The following is a 12317-nucleotide window of genomic DNA, read 5'->3' as shown; positions in this document are numbered from 1 at the left end:
AAAAATAGGAACACTGAATCTGGAATCCCTGGAACTGCACCGAGTGAGTATTACTTTATCTGCAAGGGTATATAAGCTTCGGCTGGCCGAAGGTAGCTTCCTTTCTTGTTCTACGTTACTTAAGGCTTACATGACTTTTTCATTATTAGTGTAGAATAATTATTCTTATCACTGCTCTTGGGCGCCCAAAGAACATTAAAAGCGCCACCAAGACGCATTCCAAGTGGCTTAATTAGTCGAAAAAGTGGTCCGATTGGGTTGAATGTGTCGCAAGTTGGCCGCATAGTTACAACGATTAGGCATTTAATCAAATTTGACCCCAATAATTGGCATTCTGCGGCAATTCAGCTGTTCGGCTGCACGTACACCTCGTTTGCATCCGAAATCCAAGAGATTCGACCGGCGACAGCCTCCATTAAAATGCCCCACTAACTGCATTCCAAGAATTTACAAGTCAAAGATCGAATGTGCGCCGCTCAAACGATAGTGCCCCGCCCCCAAGGCCCCCCAGCCCCCTCTTAACCCCCCTGGGAGTAGGGGTACCCCTTAACCCCCTTGGTGGCCCATCAGCATCATCAATAGCCAGATGCATTGTGTTTCGTCGAGCGGAGACTGTGGGTCCAGGGCCACCGCTAGCGATCAGCAGACAACAAAGACTCAAATTGAATAAATAAAGCGCAAGATTTATGCATACGAAATTAATAAATTGAAATATATGTACAATAAGTATTAGGCGCCAACAATGAGCTCTGAAATGCATCGGGCATTTAATTTTTATACCCACCCATCGCCACATCTCCCCTCGATTTTTCTTTTCGGGAGTTTATCAGTGGGCCACGGCCCGAAAAACACAGAAAAACCGAAACTGAAACCGAAAAAAAGGAAAAACAACAGGGGAGATTAGCATTAACACACGCACAACAACTACAGTGCGAGAAACCAGATATGAATTATGTGCGATAAGAGCCAGAGTGCATTGGTGTCAAAAAACAAGAATGGAATGGTTAGGGTTCGAGCAGAACTGCAGACTGCACCGCACACTCGAATACCCTGGGTGACCTATGTCCATGCAGGTGGTGATGGATTTACGATCGTGAGGGAAAGAAAGGGTGTGCTTTCTTCGGAATATATATTCTAACACGGGAAAGATCCCTTACTAAAGCATCTTAATAAAGCCAGAGTTTTGAAATGTCATTAGAAACTTAATTATGCCATTTCATATGCATAAATTGTATTCTTCAACCAAAGGATAAAATATATATCTATTAAACCCTTGGTATCTAATGAACTTTATAAAGGGATATAACCCTGATAATAATTTGCTAATCAGATGGAGAAAACTGAAGTCGCTAAAGGACTTTTAACTTTAATGAAAGGATTACTTGGTACTTTAAAAAATTGTATTTTCAAGTCTATCAAATAAAAAGATAAACACATTTAAAGATCAAGGTATAATGCTTTTAGAATTTGAAATTTAAGAACAATGCTATTAATTTTGATTATAGCCCTTAGATGTTGTTAAGAGGAGTATATTACCTTACCTTACTTCTATTAATTAGCTTTTATTTCTAAAAAATACTACCAATTTAGGAATAAGTATTTTCAATGGGATCAATATATAATAGGAATTTTAGAATGATGCTTTTAATTTAAGGTTATAACTTAAAAAGTCATTACCAAGAACTTGTAGCTGACCTGAGAGGACTAAAGGGTACTCTGATCCAACTTACTTGACTTTTTCAGGTTGATAAGTTTTTAATTCTTTCGCAGATCATCTTGGGGTTTATATGCCCATTCCCATAGAGAGTATTTCAACTAAGAACGCCGAGCGGAGTGATGAAATGCGCGGTGCAGCGTGCAGAGTTGGCTGCATATAATATGAGTACTATACTATAAGCCAGACCAGATCCGATCTGCCGGCGTCGGCGTTGGCAGAGCTAGCGGCAGAGGCAGCGACTGCGACTGAGACTTCGCTTCGACTGCAACTGCAGCAAGTTTTATGAATGAACGAGTGCAACTGCAACGAAAAAAGACGAAAAGAGACGGGTGGTGGAAACTTGTGGAGCTTGTGAATGGCACAAAACGCGAGATCGAACTATTGTAATTACTACGAGATTATGCAAAATGCATATATGCAATTAGTGGCAACTCCCCCTCCATTTGCCCCTACATCTTGGGATCCATCTGAGTCATGGGGCAACTGGTTTGACTTGACTGGCGGCCTGAGAACCTAAAAAGCACTGAACAACTGAACAACCGAGAACAAGTACTCATTGCCTAGTACTCAGTACTCGGTACTCGGTACTCCAGTATGAAGTCATGTGATTGGAATTTGTGTGCCGTTGCCGATGACGAACCACCGACCAATCGCACAGAAGCTCTAGAAGATTGTGCAATTGTGCCCCAACCTGTTTGCCACTTTGTAGCATCGAGAATTCTCCAGTCTCCAAGATGCAGATGCAGATGCACTGGCTGCGAGTCCAAACGAATCGAATCGAATCGAATGGAATCACATACATAAATCCAATGGCCATATAGCCATTGTCCCTCGTTTGTCCAACATGCACATTCCATTCTTTGAAAAGCGATCAATGCCAAGTCAATAATGAAACGATGCCGATCCGGAGAAGAATATAAATTTCTGGCCTATCAGTAAGAAAAGGGAGGGCACCGAAGAAAACACTGGAAACACTGATAATAATGTCGCCTGCGAGAAATTCCTTTAGCGGCATTTAGGGCCACTTAATTATGACCCCCCCGCGTGCCCCGGACGAAAACGCCGCTCGAGAAAAGTAAAAAGTATAAAGTCAAAAGCAAAGAAGAGCCCAGTCCTAAATTCCTGGAATTTCGACTTTGACTCTTGTTAAATAACCAACTGCTGTATTTGTTCATGTCGCCGGCCCTTCACTCGAAGAAAATAGGGCATGCATTGGGGGAAATGCAAGAGGAATGCATTTTTAGAAGGCTATCAGCGAAGTATTTACGGAATTTAATGATTTCCAAAGGAAGAAAGTATCTGAAAAGTGATCTTTTTTGGAAGGTGGTTTGATAAATCATGTGATTTTAACTAATTAATTAAGTAATTAGCTAACGACAAATACAAATTAATTTTTCTACTTTGGTTAAATAGAATATTTCTGTATTTATGAATAAAAAATATATCAATCAATTAATATTACCAGTTTTATTTTTTAAGGAAATAAAAAGATTCCAAATCCTGACAATAGCTTAAGAATATATAGCATTAAAAAAAGTTTAAAACCAAAGAAAATATAAAATATTATTTTGATAAAAAAAAAGTTGTTTTAGAATTTAAATGGAAATAAATCCTAAGGAGAGTTTTTACCCTTTTTAAATTGATTTAAAATAATTACAAATTATTTCTCATTTAAAATAAAATAACAAGAAATTTTAGACCAAACCTCTTCCCATTTTATTTCAGTGTTTGCCCATCTCATCTCAGTTGCAGTGGTAATTCTGCGCTTTTTTTTAAGGCCTAGTCTATGATTGTCCACGAAATTGGCAAGGCGAAAAGGTGCTCCAACATCATAATCCTGGGCATCCGGAGATGGCAGACGAGTTCGAGGCTCTGGGAGACTTGGTTCGATGAACCAATTAGATCAAACAACTTACACCACACACACACAGCCGCACACACCTTTACTGGGTGCAACAATACAACAACAGGGAACGGAGAAGACTGCGAGAACAACAAAAAAGAATTCTTTACGAGCCTCGCTCCGGTGCACGGTCATCAAGTCAGCTCGTTCAACATTCAAGAGGCATCGATGATAATATTCATTCATTTGATCAAACCGCCGACGATGTCGACGGACGGAGATGCAGACGACGATGGAGACGACTTTCATTATGGGCCTGTAGTTCAGTTCCCTCACCCAAGCCTGCATACTCCCTACTCTCTTCGCCATACTCCCCATCATCGTCAAGCTCCTTCTACTGGGAGGCCGCCCAAAACCAAAACCAAGACCAGGCAGTCCAAAACCAAAGCCAAGAACAACGGCGGGGGGAATACAAAAACATATTGCCAAAGTAGCAGCAACAGCAAAAGCAACTACGGCAACATCATCGGCCAACAACAGCAACACGAGGAATCTCAACAGCAGCATTATGCATCATTACACTGAAAGAAACAAGGGAGAATTTACACGGTATTAAAGAGACTAAAGAGGAGTCTCAAAATGTAATATCAATTGGAATTATTATAAGGAAGTTTATAACGGATCTAAAGATTCTTAAAGAGGGTCTTAAAAGGTTTTACCCAATTTATTTACTGGTATAAATTCATAAATTCCTGGTATTATTTCATGCTACTTCACCTTGAAAATGTAATTGTTTTGATCTTTTAAAACGAAGTTATTTATTAGTTGTATAATATTTTGGTTAAGCAAAATCTCGTCAAGAGATATATTCTTATAGACAACCTGTTAAGGTAATGCTAAAAATAATACTACAGAATTAGTTAAAATAATTTAAAAATATTACAATTATCATTTATCATTATCATTATCATACTATCATTACAACTTTGTCTAAAGTGCCTATTCTTTTTCATTAAAGAAATTGGTTTGCGAATATATTTCCTTAGGATATTTATAAAATTTTCTTTTAATAACTTTGCTGATATAATACTGTTATTGAAAAAATGACCTTCATAAAATCTAGAAAAACGGTTTTCAGGATTAATATATCCCAATTTTCTTATTTAATCAATCAAATGCAAACCTTTTCTAGCAGTGCACTCAATCGACACATTCACTTATAGGTCTCAAAATCGATGAGAAAAAGAAATATGTTGAACGGGTGGTGGCGGTGGCGGCGTTCGCTTGTAGCACGGCTCAAAACTGCTGTCCGTTCGTCCGCTTGTCCGTTTGTCCGCCGCCGTCCGTCGATCGTCCCCTCGCACACACGGACATACAGGCACACCGACACGGACACACCTCCACACACTCAGCACACGCACCCAGAAGTGCATGTGTATGCAGACGAAGCCAAGACCTCTTTTTAATGTATTGCAATTCCAAGAATTTAGGAAGAGGAACGTGAGAAACTTTGTTTTTGTTATTTTCTTTTCTTTGCATTTCATTTCAAGATACGATGCCGATCTCTGACTCCCTGCCCCGCCCCCTTTCGCCCTCGCCCACTGGCGGTGTTTACGTCTCGAGCGTCCAGGTTTCATGGCTCTGGAGCTGCAGTGCTGAGAGCCTGGCTATCAAAAATGGCTTATTTTCGAGGCTCAGGGCTCGGACTTGGGTTTTGGGATATCCCTAGGAATAATCGGAAGATTTGGATTCCTTTAGCAATAATCCGTGCTAAATGCCCACCACCCACACCTTTCACTAGATTCATAAATTACATTATAAATAGATTCACCTAACCCAAAATGCATTTCTCACCACATTGCAAACTGGAATACACAATCGGACTTATATATCTTCAAACAAATGTTTACCAATAAAATACATTTTTCAACTGCTATAAATGGAGATGATCTTGCTGGTATACTTCCTAAAATAGACCAGACACTTTTGTTTAAATATTCGTATTTGAATTTTGAGGATTGCGAAATGTTTGCGAAAAGTGATCGAGAGATAGTGGAGTAATTGATCCTGGTTTTCGAAATCACAACAATTTTAGGATATTATTTGGAATCTTTTTGGTATAAGGAAGTATATATTTACTGTAAGATTTAAGGTTTAAAGATTCTGAGTTTAATGTAGATTTACAAATTTTCCCTTATTTTGGATATATTGATCTATCTCATATCTAAAACGTTAGTGGTAAGCATTTTGTCGAATTTCTCACTTCTTTTTGGTTTTAGGTGTATTATAGTGATTTTATTTGTATATGGATGGGATATCCTTAATTATTACTTTTTTATATATACCAAATATTTCTCGAAAATAGGCTTTTCCTCTGATTTTAAGATTGGTAATCCCATTGTAGAACTCCTATTCCCTTCACATCTTCAGTTTCCAACTTTTGATCTAGCTTTTTTCGGTGGTCCTAAGTAAGCACCTCTGGAGGCCCAGGCTTTCGGATCCATAAGTCACCGAGGCGTCTCCGTCTTGGTCTTCGGTGGACGTCGCTGCTTCTGCCGCTGCCTCTGCCTCCGTTGGCGTTGCAGTTCTGCAGTTTGCAGTTTGCAGAGTGCAGAATGCCCCAGACCCAGACATTCATATTGTATACACTTAAGATTCTTTGTGGAATTTCGGTGCAGTGGAGTTTCGCGGGGGATGGAAAGGGGGCGGTGGGTGGTAAGTGGTGAGTGGGCCAGGCGCGTGGTAGTATGAGTGCTCAATGTTTGAGTGTTTGAGTGCTCGAGTGTCTCTGTGAGAGTGCAGACTTGGCTAATAAAGCCGGCGACAGGAGAAAGCCAAATTCCAAGAGCACAACATTGTAGCACTTGGGTGGTGCCGAGGTAAACAACAGTTCCTGGATGGAAAAGGGGCGACTGAAAGGGGCTTCCCCCGAGGGGCCAGGGATCTCCATCTCCAGATCTCCATTTAGTTATTCTGTTTGCTCGTCAATCGTTTCCTTTCTGCATTCGCTGCCATTTTCGCCCAGTGTATGCGTGTGTTTGCTGGTGCGTGTGCTGGGCACATTTCTTTTTGGGATGCCGCTGATCGGAACATGGATGTGGATGTGGATGTTGGTGTGGATGTGGATGCGAATGTGGATGCCTCCGGAATGTGCATAATTTTTTTTCTTCCTTCGTACCCATTTTTTTAAAAGGCAAGCAGGGATAACTTGAGCTAGAGCAAAGAATCAGTTTGGGTTATCAAAATCACGAACTATATCTTATATTGCGCCCAAAAATCTCAATAAAATCTTTGATAAAATATTTATTAAAAATTTGTATTTATTTTACAATTACAAAAAAATTAACTTGGTGGTTGTTTTTAAATGTGTGGTTAAATTGTCTTTTAATCTGAATTTATAATGATATATTTAATTTTTTATTTAGACCAATTAAAACGTAATTTCATTACTACAAGATCTTAGATTTCATATTTTAGTCCATCTAACACAAGATGTGGTGACCCCGATCAATTGATGTGGTGACCCCGATATTTAAATTTAATTTAGCAAGGAGCTTCATATCATCCCCCAGGGTATTTCCCATTCGATACTTGATAAACCCGCCTTGATCAGCATTCTTGCCGTTTTGGCTTGCTTTTCTTGGCTTTTTGTTTTCTTTTTTTTACCTTTTACTGTGTGGCGCAGGGCAGCAGCGACAAAATAGCAGAATCCTGTTGCCATGATCGTTAACAAGATGCCAAGACAACGAGAGGGGCGTAGTGAAGGGTGTTGTTCATGGGGGAGATTGGCGGAGGAATCTGGAATCTGTGGGAGCTTCGAAAATGTTGGCGGCAGCCAAATTAAATAGGCGCAAGCGCTTTGAGTTAGCCACGAGTTGTCCAGAATCCAGAATGGGATTTTCAACTTATTGTTGTAGTTGTTGTTGTTGTTGAATTTTTATTTTTAGTGTTTGTTGTTGGGATGTTGTTGGTGTTGTCGTTGTGGTGTTGTTGGGATGTTGTTAAGCTGTTGTTGTATCGTTGGTGTATTTTATGGTGTTGTTGTTGAACCGTTTTTGTTGCTTTTTTGCCAGTTGTTTGAGAGTTGATTGTCCTGTCCCCTCAAGTTTTTGGCCTGAGCTGGCAGGAATGCTGCCTTACGGGTAGAAAGAGAGAAAATCTTCTCACCTGAGAAAGGTGATGAGGTGAGTGGGGTGAGGGGGGTTTCCACAGGGGGATTGGCGGCAAGATGCTGCAAGCGAAGGATCGAGATGCGGTTCGTTCTTGTTTTTCTTTTGAATTTCAGCTTTGTGTGCTGATTTTTGTTGTGTTCCTTTTTTTACGGCGGTGTCTGTGGCCAACTACTTGGAGTTCTCACATGTATCTGTGAGTACATCCCCATGATTGGCTGTGCACTCAGCAAAAAAAAGGACTATAGACTAATCAAAGGTAACGGACATTTAGTAAAAACAATCCAAGTTTTTTCTATTTAAAATCTGAATTTCTTTCTACAATCTTTCTACAATAAGCGGATTAGAATCTCCTTAATATCTTTGTAGGTTTTGATAGGTTTGGTTGGAGAAATAACTTAAAACTTTGAGTGTGTTTTATGTTTATCATTGGTTTTTAAAACTTTTCCCTAAAGTCCCAGAATTTTAGTTTATTTAGAATCTGAGGCATCAGTTTTGTGATAAGTTTTAGGACTAAAATTATTTATTATATGCGTTATCTGATGTTTAGCTTGATATTACTTCGAAAGTTCGACAGGATATTTTCTAGCCTACCCTTTTTTCGCCAGTGGATGTATGTCGTTTATTATGATTATTTTGTTTGACTGCCTTTGGCCTGTGCAAAAATCCGCACATAATCCGGCAAAACCAGTAGAACAACAACACCAAAGGATGCGGACAGCTCGGCTCATTTATTATGTGTGTGTGAGCCGAGCCAAAGCCAAGGCGCAAAATCCCTATCCTCACTTACATACCTTTCGGTCTCGGTCTCAGTTCAGTCGGTCCATATCCATAGGGTCCGTAGGCCCGTCCGTCCTTCCATTTCCATCCGTCCGCCTGCCTGGCTTTTTATCTCCTTTTTTTGGGATTTCGCCTTTTGTCCTGCTCAACGCATTCGAGTTTTCCCAGAAATGTTAATTATAATACTCACAAACATACATAATTACTCGCATTTCGCATTTCGATGCCCGTAGTTCCCATATCTCCCATATCCTGTTTATGTGGCTCTGGATTTCGTCCGCCGATTGTCCATTTGTCCGCTTGTCCGTTTGTCCGTTCTCGTTTTTCGCATTGCGTTTATTAATGCGGCAAATAAATTTGCATGCCATGCACATTTTTCGCCCTTCATTAATGCTTCTTGTTTATTTATTTTGAATGTTTTTCTGCACTTTTTCAGGGCTTTGCGTTGGGTTTTGGTCAATGAAAAGGGTTCGGTGCGTGTGAATTATGCAGATAAATAGGGGAAAAACCAACGGTGCAATGTGATTTGAATGACATGTCAAGGATAGCGTTGAGAATTAGTGATAATTTTGAATATACGAAAATCTAGGTGATTAATCCAGAATAGTGCCACAAAAACTCGAATTACTTTTACCTGGCACCTCAGGGTAAATTACTTTTACCATACCTTTTTTGTATATTTTTCCAAATTTTACTTGTCTTTCCTTTAGTCATGAGTAAAAAAATATAATCTAATATTCTAATTCTTTTTTTAAATTCTAAATAATCAGTGTATTGTATTGTATTGTCATTATACATTATTCAAGTTTTAATGTCATTTATTATACTTAATTAAATTAAATTAATTAAAATTATTTTAATATAATTTGTTACAATTTGATAAAGGGTGTCATACTTAATGCCAGAAAAGTTGCTTTTAAATTACCATTAATAAGTAATTTAATTAAACCATTAAGGTGGAAGAAAACCTTTTAATCTGAACATTGTACGGGGTTAACAAATACATTTAATTTATTTAAACGACTAAAGCCGTTTTATATAATTGCTCCAATAAATGGATTACACCTACTTATCGACGAAAATCGAATTTGTCAATCAATACTCAAAATTTAATTGCTTAATTGACACAGAATTGAAAATCGAAAAACAAATGCAAGGCAAAAGCAATAAAATTTAAACAATTTGTTACAACGCAGTTTTTAAAAGTTTATAATAAAATCGCCGCCATTATGTTTTTGCCGACCCTCCTCCCCCCATTCCGCCCCACCACCCCCTTTTGCTATTTGCTCCCGCTCGCTCTCCCCAAATCTTGAGAGCGCAAAAAGACCTCCCACTCCGCCCCCCCCCGCTCTCCACGAAAAGAAAACAACAACAGCAAGAATGTCAAAAACTAACAAAAACCTTAACGACGTCTCTCGCACAAACACACATATATAAATACTTAATACTACCCTGTAGTTCTCAAGGGGGCCGGTGGCACTTTCGGGGTAGAAAAGGGATCGACCACCCAGTGGTCCCTTAAGGGTCAATAGGTGGCGTGTGTATTTTTTACAAGAGCAAAAGAGTTATCGGAGAGTGAACACTTCTATGTGAACACTTCTATATGAGTTAAAAAAATTGTAAAATGAAATTTTTGACAAGTATATAATGATTTTAATAACGAATACAACTTTATTTTGTTTATATAAAAAACAAATTTAAAAAAAGTTAAAATAATAAAATAAAAACTTGATAATGAGATAAAATAAAATAATAAATGATAGAATTTTATTTCTTTTTATATTATTTATATTTAATAATGAGCAATTTAGCTGCAGCAATATTTTTAACAGTAGCGGTGGTTCAGTAGCAAAACGTTTTCTTTTCTTCCATAACAAGCGGATTTTATTGGTGCTTAGATATATAAAATAAATATATAAGTACCTAATTTTATATACATAGAACTAAACAAAAATAATATTAGCGAATGTTTTTATTGCCATCGATTATACGATATCGGTAGTCGCAATATTAATCGTAACGGATTGCCATAACTACCCAACCCCGCTACCATCACTAGCCCAACGTTTGCGCCAAATTTTGTAAACATGTATTTAATTTGTCTTATTGTGCATTTAAAGTGTTATATTTTGTTGTGATCTGAAGTGTCGTCAACAGGTGAGTAACACCATGAGTTGTGCAAGTGAAATACCTAATAATGTGTGATATTTAGCCATGAACAGCAACAGGCACATTCGTCGATTTGTTAAAGAGGAGAAGGAGAAATAGTGGTGCAAAGGACTCCTACGTAAGTCTTTTTTCTTTGATATAAATATTTTAGTGAAATTTTCTTCCTTTTTAGATTAAAGCCATGAGATCGTTGTTGCTGCCAGAAGGGGGTTTAAAAAACTTGCGGAGGGTTCTCACGGATGAGTTTGTTGTAGGATTTAATGTTAAAGGCCTTTCTGGAAAAAAAAGCCGTAAACTCCTTTACACATTTCTATGGTGCACTTCACGGTAGGTTATTTTTATAACTGTATTTTTTATAATACACTTAGTTTCTTGATTCAATTTCAATCTATTTACTTAGAATGCCATCTGTCTTTAATCCTATTTCTTTCTGTCTTTTTCTGCTTTTCACTTTTAAAACATGGTTTGATGTAAACAGGCTTGTATAACAAAATCTTAAAATATAATATAAACCCATGCAGAGGGAATTATAATTTAGTCCAGAAGTTTTTTACGCAGTAAAGGAGACCTTTTCAAACCTATAAAGTAAATCCATTTAACCATGTCCGTCTGTCTGTCGGTTCAAGTTTCAAAAGCGTGAAATAAGTCTACATTTAACTGTTGGTTATTCTTATTTTATATTTATGCTTTTCTAGTCACAATTTTATTCCTGAAAGCTGCAAGGGTATTAAAACTTTGGCTTGCCGAAGTTAGTTTCTGTTCTCATTTTATTTTAAAACACTAAAATCTTATTTTTTTTAGATATTGTTTCAGAATCTGGTAATGCAGAAATATTGATTCCCAAGGCAATTCAATTGCAAAAGAAACGATTTTTTAAAAATAAATCCAAATCAAATAATAACAACAATGAGGTACTCAACAAAAACGTGTCAGCAGAGGAATTTGTTCAATAAATATAAATTAAAAAAATAGAAAAATTGTCTACTTATAATACAATAAATTAATTTAACAAAAAGTATTTTTTCTAGGGAAGTTTCATAGCATTCAGCTTTTTTGGTATTGAAAACACCAACCCCATTTCATACCCCTTTTCGCCACAAAAGGGACCGATAGGTGGTCCCATTTAATACCCCTTTTCGCCACAAAAGGGACCGATAGGTGGTCCGATAGATGGTCCGATAGGTGGCCCCTTTTGTGGCGAAAAGGGGTATAATATGGGACCACCTATCGGTCCCTTTTGTGGCGAAAGGTAATGCAGAACTTCGCCATATGACCACCGCCTAGGACATGCCGTGGTAAAAGTGGATAGAAATTTACATTGCGGGTGGTATGAACGGGAGTTAGTCCCAAGCCCCCGGTGTATGGCGATTTCGCTAGTTCGGGACCAGTCCCGGCGAACTACAGGGTAGCAAATAATGCCAATTGATCGCTCACTCTCTCGCACATACACACACACACACGGGCGCCAATTTATCACCTACTCACTCACACACACACTGCCCCCACACTCCCCAATGCGCATGTGTAGGTGCTCTCTTTCGGACGGCAAACTAATACTAGCACAATTACTAATCGCCGTGGAGCAAGCAACAACAACAACAAGAGAGCCGATCACGTATTGCGCAGATACGTGAGCGTG

At 38.4% G+C, this 12317-nt stretch overlaps 1 long non-coding RNA gene across 1 annotated transcript; it reads left to right on the top strand.

The window, feature by feature from the left end:
• Positions 1-10508: 10508 nt before the first annotated feature.
• LOC138913007 (uncharacterized) lies at positions 10509-11636 on the top strand. Its single transcript, XR_011418571.1, has 4 exons — positions 10509-10666; positions 10722-10796; positions 10851-11005; positions 11480-11636. It is a non-coding gene; the product is annotated as an uncharacterized lncRNA (long non-coding RNA).
• The last annotated feature ends 681 nt before the right edge of the window (positions 11637-12317 follow it).

This window comes from Drosophila takahashii, chromosome 3L (genome assembly GCF_030179915.1).
Source record: "Drosophila takahashii strain IR98-3 E-12201 chromosome 3L, DtakHiC1v2, whole genome shotgun sequence".
Taxonomy (NCBI): domain Eukaryota; kingdom Metazoa; phylum Arthropoda; class Insecta; order Diptera; family Drosophilidae; genus Drosophila; species Drosophila takahashii.
This window is presented reverse-complemented; position numbering and strand designations above follow the sequence as displayed.